This window comes from Aythya fuligula, chromosome 3, assembly GCF_009819795.1.
Source record: "Aythya fuligula isolate bAytFul2 chromosome 3, bAytFul2.pri, whole genome shotgun sequence".
NCBI lineage: Eukaryota > Metazoa > Chordata > Aves > Anseriformes > Anatidae > Aythya > Aythya fuligula.
The window spans coordinates 73,274,182-73,289,256 of record NC_045561.1 but is presented as its reverse complement, the minus strand read 5'-3'; the positions used below and the strand labels follow the sequence as shown (position 1 = coordinate 73,289,256).

The window sequence follows — 15,075 nt, the reverse complement described above, 5'->3', positions numbered from 1 at the left end:
CTGACAGAGAGAAAGTTTTCCCTTCTCTTCCAATGAACCGTTTAAAGGATTCTAACAGGTGGATAATCAGCTTTTAATAAAGAAAATTATTTACAGAGTGCTATTAATGGATAGGGTCCTGTATGTTATTAATCTCAACAAATAACAACGATTAGCCAATTATGAAATCTTTTTTATATGTCTTTTTTTACCTTTAGTATCCAACAAGACTACGTAGTCATGCCTGATTTGCACTGTTACATAATCCAATATATGTTTTCCTTCCCCGAAATAAGTATTCAAGACATATGCTTTTATTATGCTTATGGGAAAATTCTCCCCAGACAGCTTCTCTTCTGAGATTTTTTGGGAATATCATGTAAGAAGTGATTTCTTGCACAAATGTCTTAGAGAACCACAAGGCTGAAATTAACAGAATTTACTTCAATTCTGAAGTCATATTAACATTTTGAAGAGACAATGAGAGGCCAGGTTCCATATACTGGTTGCTATTTATTAAAAATAAAATAAAATAAAATAAAATAAATAAATAAAATAAAATAAAATAACATAAAATAAAATAACATAAAATTTAAAATATATACTAAAATAAAAGCTTTGGGAGTAGAATCAGTCTCCTAGTTTCCTACTCCTAAGTTTAACAATATTATGGATAGTATGAACAATCACATGTGCCCTGATATCTACCCATCATTCCTAAGTGTTGCTTGTGGTTGAAATGCTATCTTTTGCTAGACCTGCTGCCTTCCAGCAAGGCCTTGTTAAATTTGCGCAAAGATGACATGTAAAGGAAAGATTTGTATTCTTCAACAATTGTATTCAGGGGGAAAAAATTAGAAATAAAATAAAAATAATAAAAAAACCTTTTGTCTCTTTATTATTATTATTTTTAATTTGAGTACCAGCTACTTCCTGATTTACCTCACAAAATTATAAAGTCTATTCATGAAGCTCCTTTATTTGGTCTTTCTTCAGAGTTTGATGTCCACAGAAAATCTGAATACAAAACAATCATGTACTTTTACACTCAGCATATTACTGGAGTTCAGCACTCTGTACAGCTTATTTGGCTCTCTGCATAATGCCCTATTTGACAAAGATATTGAGATAATATATCATGTTATGTATACAGAACATTCTAAGAGTTTGGTGAAGGACAGAGTGGGAGTATTTGGGAGGATGCTGTGATAATAGTTGACCTTGCATGAGGCAACCAAGGACATAAATAAGTTGCAAGAGTAGTAAAGTATACAGAAAAGGAAACACAAAAGTGGAGAAAGACAGTTAAAATAAAAAAAGGGCACCAGAAAGTCAAAAACTTAAGATCTTTTACATTGAATATTATCACTTTGCATATATTTCTTTTATTGGAAGCTAATTTTCACAGGGATCAAAGAAGAGTTTTTTCATCCTATCCTCCCTTTCTGTTGTTTTTTGTTTGTTTGTTTGTTTGTTTGTTTTGTTTTGTTTTGTTGTTGTTTGGTTTGGTTTTGTCTTATTGGTTTTTGTCTTTTCATCTTTTATTTTGTTTCTTTATTTTTAATCTTTCTACTTTTCAGTTTGGGGTGAGATTTTTGAAGATGGAAGTAACATGATACTTTCATATTTGCCTGTGTAACTTGGTAGCCTCTGATCTATTGACATTAAAACAAGATTTTAGATTACCAGGTGTTGCTTCAGGTGAGCATATAATTACAGGGAAAACAAGCATTTTATCCATATGTATTTAGAAATATTTGTGTGATTAACCAGCAATGAGTGAGAAATAAGTGGTTGCCTGTTAGGTGGTCATGTGTTAGTCTTACAGGAGAAAATATTTACAGTTATAATGTCTGTACAAATAGGAAGCTTGGTAGTTAATATGTTTTCTATTGGATCAACAAATCACTACTAAGCACAGAGGATTTGCAATAGAAAAGAGAGGTAACAGCCAGCATGTCATTTACTTTCTTTTAGGCAATTTGGCAAGTATTCTCCTTAAGGATACAGACAATAAAAAGCCACAAACTGCAACATAGATCAATAAAATTGAAATTCCACTAAATGTTCAGAAGAACATGTGTCTCAACCACACATTCTCAAGTATTCATTTTTTACTATTTTTTTTCTCCCACTGAAAATGTCAAAACTATTGTCAGAAGTTGACAGAAGTTTTCTGGAAAAAACAACACCTGAACTGAACTCTAATGTCTTATGCGTACCCAGCTTGAAATATCCATAAAAATCCAATTTTGTGAAGTCCTGAGCACAGCTCATTTACAATCAATTTCTTGATATGTGTCAATTTGTACAAACAAAAACTCAAGTACATTTTGTTAAAGTTTGAAAATCTACACATAGACAAAATTCTTAGTCTAAAATTCCTGATACTCTAGCTCTCAAATAAAATGTAGCTAAAAAGTTCCATAAAATTCTAACTTGTGATCAGAGGTTGAATTTTGGTCCAGGCCTTTAATATCCTTAAAAGTAGATATTTCTGGAATATTAAGTATATTATAATCTTCAGTAGTTTTCTACAGAGGATCACCGCTAACATGAATGGTGACACTGTCTTTGTTCTTGCACATGTACAGAAAGTGAAGTACATGAAGCATACAGACTTCAAAGGGACATTAAATGAATATAATATACCTTTAAAGTACTCTTATTAATTTATTATTGATATAAATGGCTTATTTTTATAATTATGTTATTATTTTAAAGTGAAATGCTTCCATGTACTTCTTGGAAGTGTCCTTTTGGAATCTGAGCAGAAGCTGCTGCACATTTCATTATTTAAACCTGCACTAGTTCTTTAGGTTCCCTGTGAAATTCTCTGTGAATTCATGCTCATGCTCTGTCGTGTTGTTTGTTTGTTTGCTTTTTCCCCTGGATAAGAAAAGTCCCCTTGCTCTTTCTGATCTAAATATAAGGAATGGCTAGTGGAAAGTTGAGAAGCTCAGTTAAAATGAAGACCTTTTGCCTTTATGTGTTACAGACTGTATATTGGTATTTGTTTTGAGAAGTAAAGTGATGCTACGCTCATTTAATGTCTGAAAAAGGAAACATGAAATCACTGCTTTAGCACAAGCCAAGGAATTATGGTGAAATGTCTGGTAGAATTCAGCCTACAAAAACTGGAGGGATAGAAAGGTTTCATTTAGTCTCTTTATCAATATTAAAGAAAGAGTAGGAATCCAAGCAAAAAAAGAGGTACTTTCAGGTACTTTCAAGCAAGAGCAATCCTTAATCTCAGAAGAAAAGTAGATGATATTGTCCTCTCCTTTGCTGTCACCCAGAAACTTTCCTTAAAGCTTCCTGAGTCCTTCCCAGAGCCAATCCTGCTCATCCTCCACAAAGCTTTCTTTTCCTTGCTGATATTCTTTCAAGTCACTTTTCACAACTCAGATGTGACCTTTGCAACTCTGGCTCATGATAGCAGAGAACTAATTTATTTATTTATTATTTCAATTTGTTTAAGCTCTATCTCTGTTTTAGATGTGGTAGTTAAAAGCTTAAATTTTCCTGAATCCAAAATGAGCAGTGGGCAACATCTGAAAAGGTTCTAAATATGAACAGAAAATTGAATTCATCATTTAGCAGCACTAATTAAAATTTTTGTTTGTTCAGTGCCTTCGTTGTTTATTTTAATATTAATATTTTATTAGGCATTGAGAAAAAACTGCAGTTCTTAGTAAAATGCAAATTCACTTTTGTTGCTTTAAATAAAAATGCAAATTCCTTCTTCCCACTTATCTCTTCAAAAGAGAACACAGCAATAAAAAAGGAAAAAAAAAATCTTTCTGCCACCTGCACTTCCTTCTCTAGCCTCGGCCACACAGGAAAGTTACATAGGTATAAAACAAAAAGATGAATTTAAATTGCTTTACTAAATAGGTCAAAATTGGTTTGTGGACACCATTTTCGTTAGAATAATGAAATATAAGTGAATAATTTTATGGGTCAACTGGGACCAGATTTATGAATGAAATCAGCCTTGCACAGATATGAAGCCATGGACATATGAACAGAGACACAGAGGTCAAGGCATAAACCAAATCACTATACTTCATGCAAAGAAAAAAATATATTAACCTTCATTTAAGGCAGTGTAGATGACTGCCATTTCAAGAATCTGTTTCATGACTCTAAAGAGTTTGAATATCCTTAGGATGAGGATGTCATCCCTTGTCAAAAATTTATGCATTTATATGCTTGTAGATTAAAGAATATATCTGTAGTGAAGCTACAGAGGCAGCTTTAGTTTAACAAAAACATAGATCTAGTCTAAATTGTATAGACTATGACTAAGTTGTATTGCTAGTGGCAACATAAAAATTGCAATAGACTAATCTATTCTACTCATGTGAAATACCTAGATATACTCCTTTTCACTGTCTGCACAGGTGTCTATCACTGTATAACTATCAGCTTTGACATATTAGGAAGTGACCGGGTGACAATATGTTACCAGGCATCAGTGACTCCATGATAACTGTACATTGTGCATGCTCCATTTGCTCGTGATAAATGTGAGGTATTTGATTCAGGTTACCCTTCAATAAGGAGGGTAAGCTTCTTGACTTATGCAGAGGATGCTGCAGAGTAAGATTATGCATAAGAACATCAGAGCAGCTGATTCACAGTACTACATTTGTGGGTTAAAGCTTTATGCCAGATTGAAATCCAATTTAAGTTAAATCAGTGCAATTCTGCCCCACAGGTGGGACATTAAGATTAGTGCATTAGTACACAATAAAAGCTATACTGGTACACTCTATGATTTAAGTAATCACCCAGTGTTAGCAGGCATATCCTGTATGGAAAAGGAATATCACACCAGTTTATGGGCAAATTTACATTAGCATATATTAGCCAAAAGCCTGACAGTCCAACCTCTGGTTGACACAACCGTAGCGCTAAAAACACCTAAAAGCATGTAAAGAAGCAGTTAAGACAAAAATATCAGGCTTCTACCAGCAGCATTCAAAGATGTTATGTTTCTGGTCAATCTAGATATAATATCCCTAAATGAAACAGTATGAAAGCAGAGTTGCTAGTTAAAAAGCTAGGAGAAAAAAAAAAAAAAAAAAAGAAAAAAAAAAAAAAAGATAGGAGATAGGCTATGTTATTCTGTTAAAGGAGTTGACTTAAGCTGTACCCGCAGGGAAAGCTATTTTATCAGAATGATCTATTTCTGTACTACAAAGGAGAGGCTGGTGTAATTCTATCAGGGCAGCACTTATCGCCAAACCTGTTAAGTACAGCCAGCTCTCAAGATAACTTATTTATCATAGGAAGAGGAAAGGTGTGTTGAAGTAAAGTATATTGGCTGGAGTACAGTTCTGATGACTTAAGTTGCCTTCTCAAGAGGAGTATTTTGCTTGTCATATTCCAGAACAAAATACTCCTGGAGTAGGAGTCCTGAGACAACTTTTTATTGTGTAAGTGGTCTTATCAGGGCTTACACGAACTATATATTTAAAAAGTAACTAAAAATGTAAAGGTACTAACAGCAGCAGCTACATAAAATTGCATTTATGTACTTAAGATTAGCACTTTTTTATGTACATATTTATGCACTTTTTTAAGTACATATTTTATGTACTTAAGATTAGCACTTAAGTGAACCTGGTGGTCCACTTCATGTGTAATGCAGGTTATTTGTAACTTGTTCTTTACTGTAATAAATAATGATCTTATCTTGATGAGACCTGAGAAAGGACCTGGAGCTTCTGATCTCTTGTGCTGTGTCCTGCTCTGCCTGAGGTCTTACTCATGCACTGCATCTTAAGAATTCCAAATTTATTTTAAAATTTTCTGCAAAGTTTCATAGCTATATAAATATACATGTATGTAGATAGGGAGGACATGGAGAAAATTATAAAATGATTTATTTGTTATAAATATTAAATTGAATTGCAGTGGTTGAAAAGAATGTTCAAAGAAAACTTATCTCTTCAGATTTGAGATTTTGGCAAAAACTTGTCCTACTTTGTATTTCTTCCTCATTTCTATCCAAGATTTGTCACCTGTTGTTTTCATTAGCATTTATTTTCTGTTCCTGCATTTATTTCCCTGCCTGTCACAGCTTTTTTCCTTCTCTGAAGAGTGCCAGAATAAGCTTATGAAGTTATTACTCCAAGTGACTTTTTTTTATTTATTTTTCTGGAATATGAGATACTTTCAGTTCCCATGTTTATTAAGTTCAAAAGAGAGACATCCTCTGTCCTCAGTAAAGTAGACAGGGCCTTTTAGTTATTCTATCTCTTTGAAAATAATCACTTAATACAACAATTTCTTGATCTTGACATTTCTAACTTATACCTGAAAAGTATTTACAATTGAACACAAAACTGGAAAGATATAGATTTTTTACACATATCCTGTACATTAGAAAACCTATACTCCTGTAAAAGTTTTGGCATTTAAAGTGATTCTTATGTTTAAATAACCTTCACAAAATCAGAAGCTCAGTTCAAAGACTTTTTGGAAACAGGGAGAACTCCATCTTCTTGTCCTTTTTTTCAGTTCAGATGCATTAAAATGTTGTACATGCCAATCACTATTGTTTGAATTTTTGGTCAATAATAATGGATTAGTTTTTGCATTATGCTAATGAGATACCCATGAAGGGTAAATTTAATATTGTGATAAATGCAGGGACTACTTGTACACTGATATTCTTAAGAACTATTTATTGAATTTGTAAAACTTTTTTTTTTTTTTTTAATAATTATTCTTTAGTTGAGCTTTCTGTTGAGTGGATAGCATTTTCTCCAGGAATGAAGTATGGAAAATTTAGAAGAATGAGTCCATTGACAACCATAAATAGACTATTCAAAAAATTTAGCCACTAATGTGTTTTCTTTTATTTTTAAAGTACTGTCATTGAGAAGGTGGCTTCTGTGTGTACTATTTTTGTTGTTCTTCTTTTTCATGTTTTAAATAAATTTTGGGCAGTCATGCTACAGAATCTCAGCCAATGGGAATTTGCATCTTAACCTGGAATAGTTGTAACTGCCTTGTCAACTGGGGAGTCAGTGTAGACTAAAAGCTTTCATTACATCAATTCCATCTTCTAGGTAGCAGCTCTAGGGCTCTATTGTTATAAAAATAAAAATAAAAATGCAGAAAACATTACTAGTTGAATCATTTCGAAGTTAACAATAATATTAAGAGTTTAAGTAATCCCTTTGCCAATATAGTATCATTCATGGTTTTCCTCTCTAAAGATACTTGATAACTGAGATAATTCATTGCAGGATTTGTAAGATGATTCATAAAACACTCACTTGAGAGAGAGCAGTAATGTGCACAGATCTATGCAAAAATAAGGGAAAGTACTTTTTTTGCACAGCATAAAATTGAACTTTTCCCTTGTGAAAAGCTGGTCCATTTATATTTGGGGTTATTAGATTTTTATTTTTTTTTTTTTTTTGAGGTTTTAGTGATAGGCTGTAAATAGAACAGCACGCTAGTTGTTACTGACCAGTAAATTGATAAACTTTTCTGTGGTCATTCCTGTTCACATACTATCCCAATTGGGATTAGGATCATGGGACCAGGAGGGAATGTTTTCCCACCACTGGTCAGTAGGGATCCTCGTCTATATCAGATTTCTCTGCACTGTAGGGTATGAATCCTGTTGTAGGGTTAGACAAGCATATCATACTTTTTCCCAGTTCTTCCCATCTATTGCTAGCTATTGCTATGGTTCTGGGAAACTGTGACACCTTAGTTAGCCTTGCCCATAACAAGTTAATCACCTGCAGATCAAAACAATTCAGTCCTGTCAAAATATTTGATTCTAAATGGGCAAATGGGTGATATTTAATAAGGTGTGATATTCCAGAGGTCATACTAGATGATCAAATACTCCTTCTGGCATTAAATTGTCTGAAATCAATGACACATGAGGAAGCAGTGGTGGTAAAATGAGTTAGACATACTTTCCATTAAAAAATTCAGAAGTTTCACATACTCTTCAGAATCCTTCTGTTCAAGGAGAGAAAATATAGGCTACTTAAAACTTACATGAGAATTAAATAGTATAAATTTTTAATTCAAGTTCCACAGAACTAAACTGCAACATGTGAGCACAGTTAAAGGTAGCACATTCTTAAAGTCTTAAGAATGTGTTTAACAGTCCACAGAGTTTAATGGTATCTTTTCCCTCAACTATTTTGGCTCAACCAAATGCTTAACTAGGTTTTTGGCCATACAAGTCAATTTTATACTAATGTGAATGTGGAGAGATAAATGCCCTTTAATTATAGGGTACTGTGACAGTAGTCTTGTGAAAAGCCAAGATGCCACTAATAGAAAGAATTTTGGCAGGCTACATTAGCTAGGAAAAAAACTAATTTTGTCTGAATGTACTGTCTGCCTCTAAGATTGGCCTTTGGAGTCCTCTGAAGCCAATGTCTTTCAGTTGTGACTGAAAAAAAAAAATGTGTGGAAATGTAGTAGCACACAACTTGTTCTAAACAATTATAGTTTTTGTTTGCTTGCTTGCTTGTTTGTTTGTGTGATTTCCAAAACAGGAGATACTGGATAGAGATCAGGGATAAGATAATCAGAATTTTAGCAACTCCTATATGCATATTGCAGTTGTTTTTAAGGTAAGTTTAATTGAAAGGAAACTCTCTTTCTGCTTTATAGAGAAACTAAAATATTTTGAGCTGTAAAATGTCTGAATAAGTTACCCAACGTTAAATTGTTTCTGAAGCTGCAGGCATTTTTTAATCTATCTCCCTACTCTACTGTAAATTTCAAGTCATTCAGTTACCTCAAGGAAAACTGAAGAGAACAAACCTAACAATTTAGAGGCTAAAGAAGTTGGTGCTTCCTCCTGGGTCTACTTCTCAGCTGTATGATGCACAGAAATTAACCTGTGATTAGTTCGAACATGTCCTCATGCTCCAAGCCTCAGTAAGCCAGGCTTGTTTTTTCCCATAATGGGGACATCTCGTTATGTTATCAGTGTTGATGTTATCATTCAGTGTATATGTGGCAGGACAGCCTCACTTGAACTTCTTTAAAGTCACGTGTTAGTCTTCCCTGAATAAATCATATTGATTTAGTGGCTACTTAATTTCTCATGCACGTCAATGAAGATTCCAATAGTTCTTCTATAGTAACAGTCAATCACTTGATTTCCAGTTAAGATTTTGATAGCAACACTTTGTATAGTGGCTATTGTAAACATTGAAATCCTATTCCTTTTATCATAGCTTAAAATAACTTCAAAATTAAGCTCTAGGTTGCTAGGTGGTTTTGTTATCTGCTGAAAAATACATAATTGTAAAGTGAAGTTGTTTAATAATGGACTCCATGAGAAGCAGTGAAAATTAGAAATTTATTTATTTGAATGGAAGTGAGGGATTTAATCAGGACATAATAGTCATTTCTTTTGAGATACTGTTCTGATGTGATTTGTCCTGACATTAAAATTCAAAGAGGATATTAGAAATACATACATCTCAGTTGTACGTAAATACTGTCTGAGTTACATTGGACAGAAATACATACACATAAATATACACCAAAAAACACTCCCACGCAAAGGAATGGTATTCCAGGAAATACCAGATATGAAGTTTTTATGACATCTCCACAGAGTGTGTATCAAGACACAGGGATCATACAGTCATAGTCTGTTCTCTGTGCACTCTGCCACTGGCCAGCACAGCGTTCTTGTGATACAGAATCATATAATCATAGAATATCCAGTGTTGGAAGGTATCCGCAGGGGTAATCAAGTCCAACCCCTGACTCCACACAGGACCACCCAAAAATCAGACCGTATGTCTGAGAGAATTGGACACATGCTTCTTGAACTCTGGCAGGTCTTGACCACTTCCATGAGGAGCATGTACCAATGCCCAATTACCCTCTCAGTGAAGAACTTTTTCCTAATACCTAACCTGGACTTCCCCTCATACACTTTCATGCCATTATATGCAGATGCATAGTGTCATTCTTTGTCCTCATAGTTTCTTATGTGTACTTACGTAATATTAGCCATATATTAGTTATGCCTCTTTTGAATATAGCGGTATGTTTTTTCTTGTGTCTTTCCCTACTAAGGTTTTCATTACAATTTTGCCTTATTCATTGAATATTAATGCTGCTTCTTCAAAATGTCTTGCGAGAAGTACTATATCCATTTTACGGGTGGATAAGTGATATATGGGCATTAAAATTTATGAAGTAAACTGATTTTGGAAGTCCACTTTGAGATGTTGAAGACCTGTTTTGTTGTTGTTTGTTTTGTTTTGTTTTTCAATACTATGCAGCAGTTTGAGTGCTCAAAACTCAGCTTTTTTTTTTTTTTTTTTTTCACCTGCATAGTCAGAGTTTCTGCAAATCTGGTACCAGCAAAATAAAGAACAAATGAGCAGAGATTAATCTGATTTAAACAACTCTTATAACTTTACATAAAAATTCTTAGACTTGGTCAAATCTCCAGAGTGTTTTTACTATAAAAATAAGTTCTGTTTCTGTTATAGAAGCATTGCCTTACCACTAAGCATCTTCTATCTCCCATAGGAGGTTAAGCAAAAGACCTTGCAACTTTTTCCTCTCTTTATCATGTTCCAGAGTTATTCTTACAGCAGGTCCATCCAAATAAAAAAAAATATATATATATAAAAAAATAATAATAAAACAGAAGTAAAATCTAAAGACAATGTGTTGCTTCCTTCTAATACTGTTCTTATGATATCACATACCCAAGCATATCTCAGCAGAGCTGAGACTCTAGATTCCCTTCCAAATGTTTCTTACTTAAGGAAATAATTATACATGTCACTACTAAGTGTACTTAGTTACACCTCTGAAGTTCTTTGGTGTCCAGTTGTATTGGGTTTACTTGGCAAGATTATTTTATTTATTTATTTATTTATTTGGGGGGGGGGGGGGGGGGGGGAGGGGGTGGGGGGGGCTGCAGCACTGACCTCTGTGAGAAGAATGCAAAAACTGCCCCAGGTATGATAAGGGCCACTTTCAGCCACTTCCAAAGGGACCTGCCACTGGCCACTTCTGCAAGAAGAAATGCTGCTTATGTTTCTGTGAGAGCCTATTTAAGAAAGGGAAAATACCTTCTGTACAACAGCAGCTGGGATTGAGGAATGAGAACCAGCCCTGCAGACCCCAAGGTCAGTGCAGCAGGAGCGCAGGAGGTGCTCCAGGCACAGAGCAGAAGTTCCCTTGTGGCCTGTAGAGAGCCTCCTGGTGAAGCAGGCTGTCCCCCTGCAACATGGTGGAGCAGATTGTCCCCCTGTAGCATATGGGTCCCATGGTGGAGCAGATCTCCACACTGTAGCCTGTGGAGGAGTTCACAGTGGAGCAAGTAGATTTGCCCTGAAGGAGGCTTGCAGCCCATGGAGAGCCCTGCAGGAACAGGCCCCAGGCCAGAGCTGTACTGGTGGAGAGGAGCCCACGCAGGAGCAGGTGATCTTGTGGGAGATACCACCCATGAGGAAACCATGTTGAAGCAGTTTGCTCCTGATATATGGAGCTAGTGGTATGGACCCATATGTGGAGCAGTTCTTGAAAAGTTTCTACATGAGAAGCCCATGTAGGATCATTCTGGGAAGGATGGCCTCCTGTGGGAGGGACCCCATGCTGGAGCAGGGTCAGAGAGTGACCATCAAGGTGCGGTGGTGATGATAATTATTGGGTGATCTCTCCACCCTTATCTCAACCCTTGAGAACTTTTCACTGTATTTTCTCTCCCTTTCCTTTTGAGGTGGAGAAGTGAGAGAGTGGTTGTGGTGGAGTTCAGGTGCACAGCTGAATAAAACCACCAAACCAGTCAATACTAGTCATCTCACAAGATCTAGGGTCTTGCTTCCAAGCCATTAGGTACGCTGAAATCTATAAAATAAATTGTCCTAACAGGATATTTGTTTTGTTTTATTTTGTTTTTGTGTGTGTGTGGTGTTGTCTGTTTTTTTTTTTTTTTTTTCTTGGTTGGTTGGTTTTAGAGGAGGTGTTGTTGCTGTTTTGTTTTGAGCATTGTTGTTTCCTGAGTTTCTTTCTTTAAAGTGATTGAAATTTACCAAAGCATTGCAATCTGAGGCAGCTACTTAACAAGAATGTTTCAAACCACTGTCATTCAAATTTGGGAAGGTTACAAACAACTGAAATTAGGACTTTATGATGGAAAACATTACACAACTTTTAATTTTCTGTTGGTTAAGCAAATTTTAGGTCATCACTTAATTAATAAGTATAGAGTTAATACGTATGCAGACAACATAAAAAGAATAAATAATCTCTCCATGTGCCCTTTGGAATGGCTTAATAGCTTTGGCACAAATTTACAATACGCTGTTGCTTTTTTTTGAAATTCTGTACACATGAGAAAAGGCTGGGGCAATGATTCTGTCCCACTTATTCTCACTTCGTTCCCCTCCTCCCTCTCCCCCCAGACTTTCTCTGTTTCAAGAGTGGTTTTCAGATTCTTTGGCTTTATGAATCTGTTTGCTTCTGGCTTTCATTCCTTCAGACCCTAACAAAATACAAACTGTTTCAGTAAACAAAAACATGACACTGCGAATGAAAGTCTGTATTTTTGGTTGAAATATAGTTCTAAAGTCTGGAGAACATTTATTTTGTCATCACTTTATTTATTAATAATACCAAATTTATTTTTGTATTGATGCTATTAATAACTAGAAAGATATGAAATTGCATTTATTAGTTTTAAATGAAAGGTCCAGTTTTGATATCTGAGAGATTTGGCATTTGTATACAACTCAGATATCTAGCATTACAGATATCTGAAACTGTCTTAAGAATTCAAAGAAACCTCGAGTGACCAGATCTGTTCCACTTGCAAAATAAGTTATATTTTGAAAAAGTAATAATTTGGCTATATAAAGATTTGGTCTCTAGAGAAACAGTCAAGCTGGAAAAAGATTAGACATTTCAACAAGGCACTCTTCTGTGCTTCATAAGCTCCTGAAAAATATAGAGTATACAAAATATAGAGTGCTTATCCAAATTAGCTCAAATTTCTTCATGTGAAACACTGAAAAAGCCAATTCTGTCCTAATCTATTGTAGTTATTTTGAGTATTTCAAATATGAATATCTTCCTAACTGTGGTGGTTTCACACCAATGGACATCTCAGCAGCACCATGACTGACACTTTCTCACTCCCCATTCTCAAAAGGAAAAATATAATGAAAAAAGTTCATGGGTTGAAATAATGACAGAGAGATCACTCACCTACTACCATCATGGACAAAACAAGCTCACCATAAGGAAGTGTAATGTAATGTATTGCCTATTAGTAACAGACTAGAGCAATGAGAAACTAAAAGTAAAATTTAAAACACTTTCCCCCCAACCACCTTCTTCTATGACCTCCTCCCAAGTTGTGCAAGGGAACAGGGAATGGGGGTTGTGGTCAGTCCATAATGCTTCATCTCTGCCTCTCCTTCATATTTGTTCTCCTCCTATGCTCCAGCATGGAGTCCCTCCCACAGAATGCTGTCCTTCCCAAACTGATCCTAGTTGGGCTTCCCACAAGCTGCAGCTCTTTATATTATGTTTCTACAACATAATACCACTAATGTTAAAAGGTGGATGTTCAAGTATGTTCAAGTTCAAAACACTTTAGAGTCTTTTGATTTAAGATGAAGTAGGTATTACTTCAGATCTTTATTATTCTTTAGCTGGAAGGAATTGTCATGGAGATATGGAGATACAGGACCAATAAAATGGCTTTATAGCAAAAAAAAAAAAAAAAAATGCTTTTATAGCAAATTTTTGCTACTTCAGATAAAATTACCTTAAACAAAAAAAATCTTTAATTTGAAAATACATTGAGAATATAGTAATAACTAAAGAGTGACAATATTTCAAAACACTTTACCAACTGGTAGAAAATAAGGTTATAGCACCCAAACTCCAAAGTTCTGATAAACTATGCATATCCTGTCAGGCTTGTGTCTAATCTGTTCTTAGAAACCTTTAGTGAAGACTTTGCAGTCTCCCTAAGCAACCTAATCTGCCACATGGCTATACTGTTCACAAGTCTTAACTGATGCTTGAGCTAAGCCTGTAGTTTCTCCATGCTCCTATTCTGTCAAGATCATATCACATGTGAGATGTGTCTCCCCCTTCCATGGTTAGCCATGCATTCCTGCCTTCCTTTGGGACCTGACGGTTATTTATGCCAGTTCAGCAGCTTTTTGCCCTGACTATAAATTAGACAGACTAAATGATATGACGTTTTTATTTAAGGACAAGACGTAAGATTTTTTATTTTTTATTTATTTTTTTTAAACCCAACACTTCGTTCCACATGTCCAGTTGAGAGCACAGCCACATTAAAAGTTGAATCAGCATAACAGAGAAGAGAGAAATCTCCAAGGGGGAACTGGAACAAGTGGCTAAAAGTAGAGAAATTGAATAGAGTTTGGTCTATTATAAATGGCATAGTTAATGTTAAACTATAGTCTGCAGGGCCCTCATTAAGAGATCAATACAGTACTTGCTTTTCTTTTTCCAGTGATTCCTGATAAGAAGCCAAATTATAGACCTTTCAAATAGAAAGTATTGAGGAAGTCATAATGTGAGTGCAGGCAGGTGATGGAGCTGAACCAATGTAACCATACAGCTATCATGAAAGAGCTGATTCCCAAACTCTGTGCCTGTTCTGCTGTTCCTCTTTCCTGCCCCATCCTCAGCTGTTACCTGTCCCTTTTTCCACTTTTCTTACCAACTTCTCTGTATGAGTTCTGGTGCTCTTCCAGCACCACAGCAATCTTATTCAGCTCACTAATCTACCAGAAAATCGCTTGCACTTTTTGCAGGACTTAATATCTGCACTGGTTCAGCAAACTGTCAGAAGAGCAGAAGCAGGTAAGTCAACAGTGTAGCAGGGGAAGCAGTGAGAAGCTGCATTGTAACTGTGTGTAGCAGCCCCATCAACAACATCTTGAACTCCCTTATACAATCAGTAACACCACAGCATGAGTGATTCCTTGTATTAAATAAGCCTATGTCAATGATGCTGTTCTACCTTTCAGGGTCTTTAACAAACAAAACCTGAAGAACTGCAAACCTATGACTGTT

At 35.3% G+C, this 15,075-nt stretch overlaps 1 protein-coding gene across 5 annotated transcripts in view; it reads left to right on the top strand.

The window, feature by feature from the left end:
- HS3ST5 (heparan sulfate-glucosamine 3-sulfotransferase 5) overlaps positions 1 to 15,075 on the top strand; it is a 199,532-nt gene that overhangs the window by 39,504 nt on the left and 144,953 nt on the right. The window lies entirely within an intron of this gene.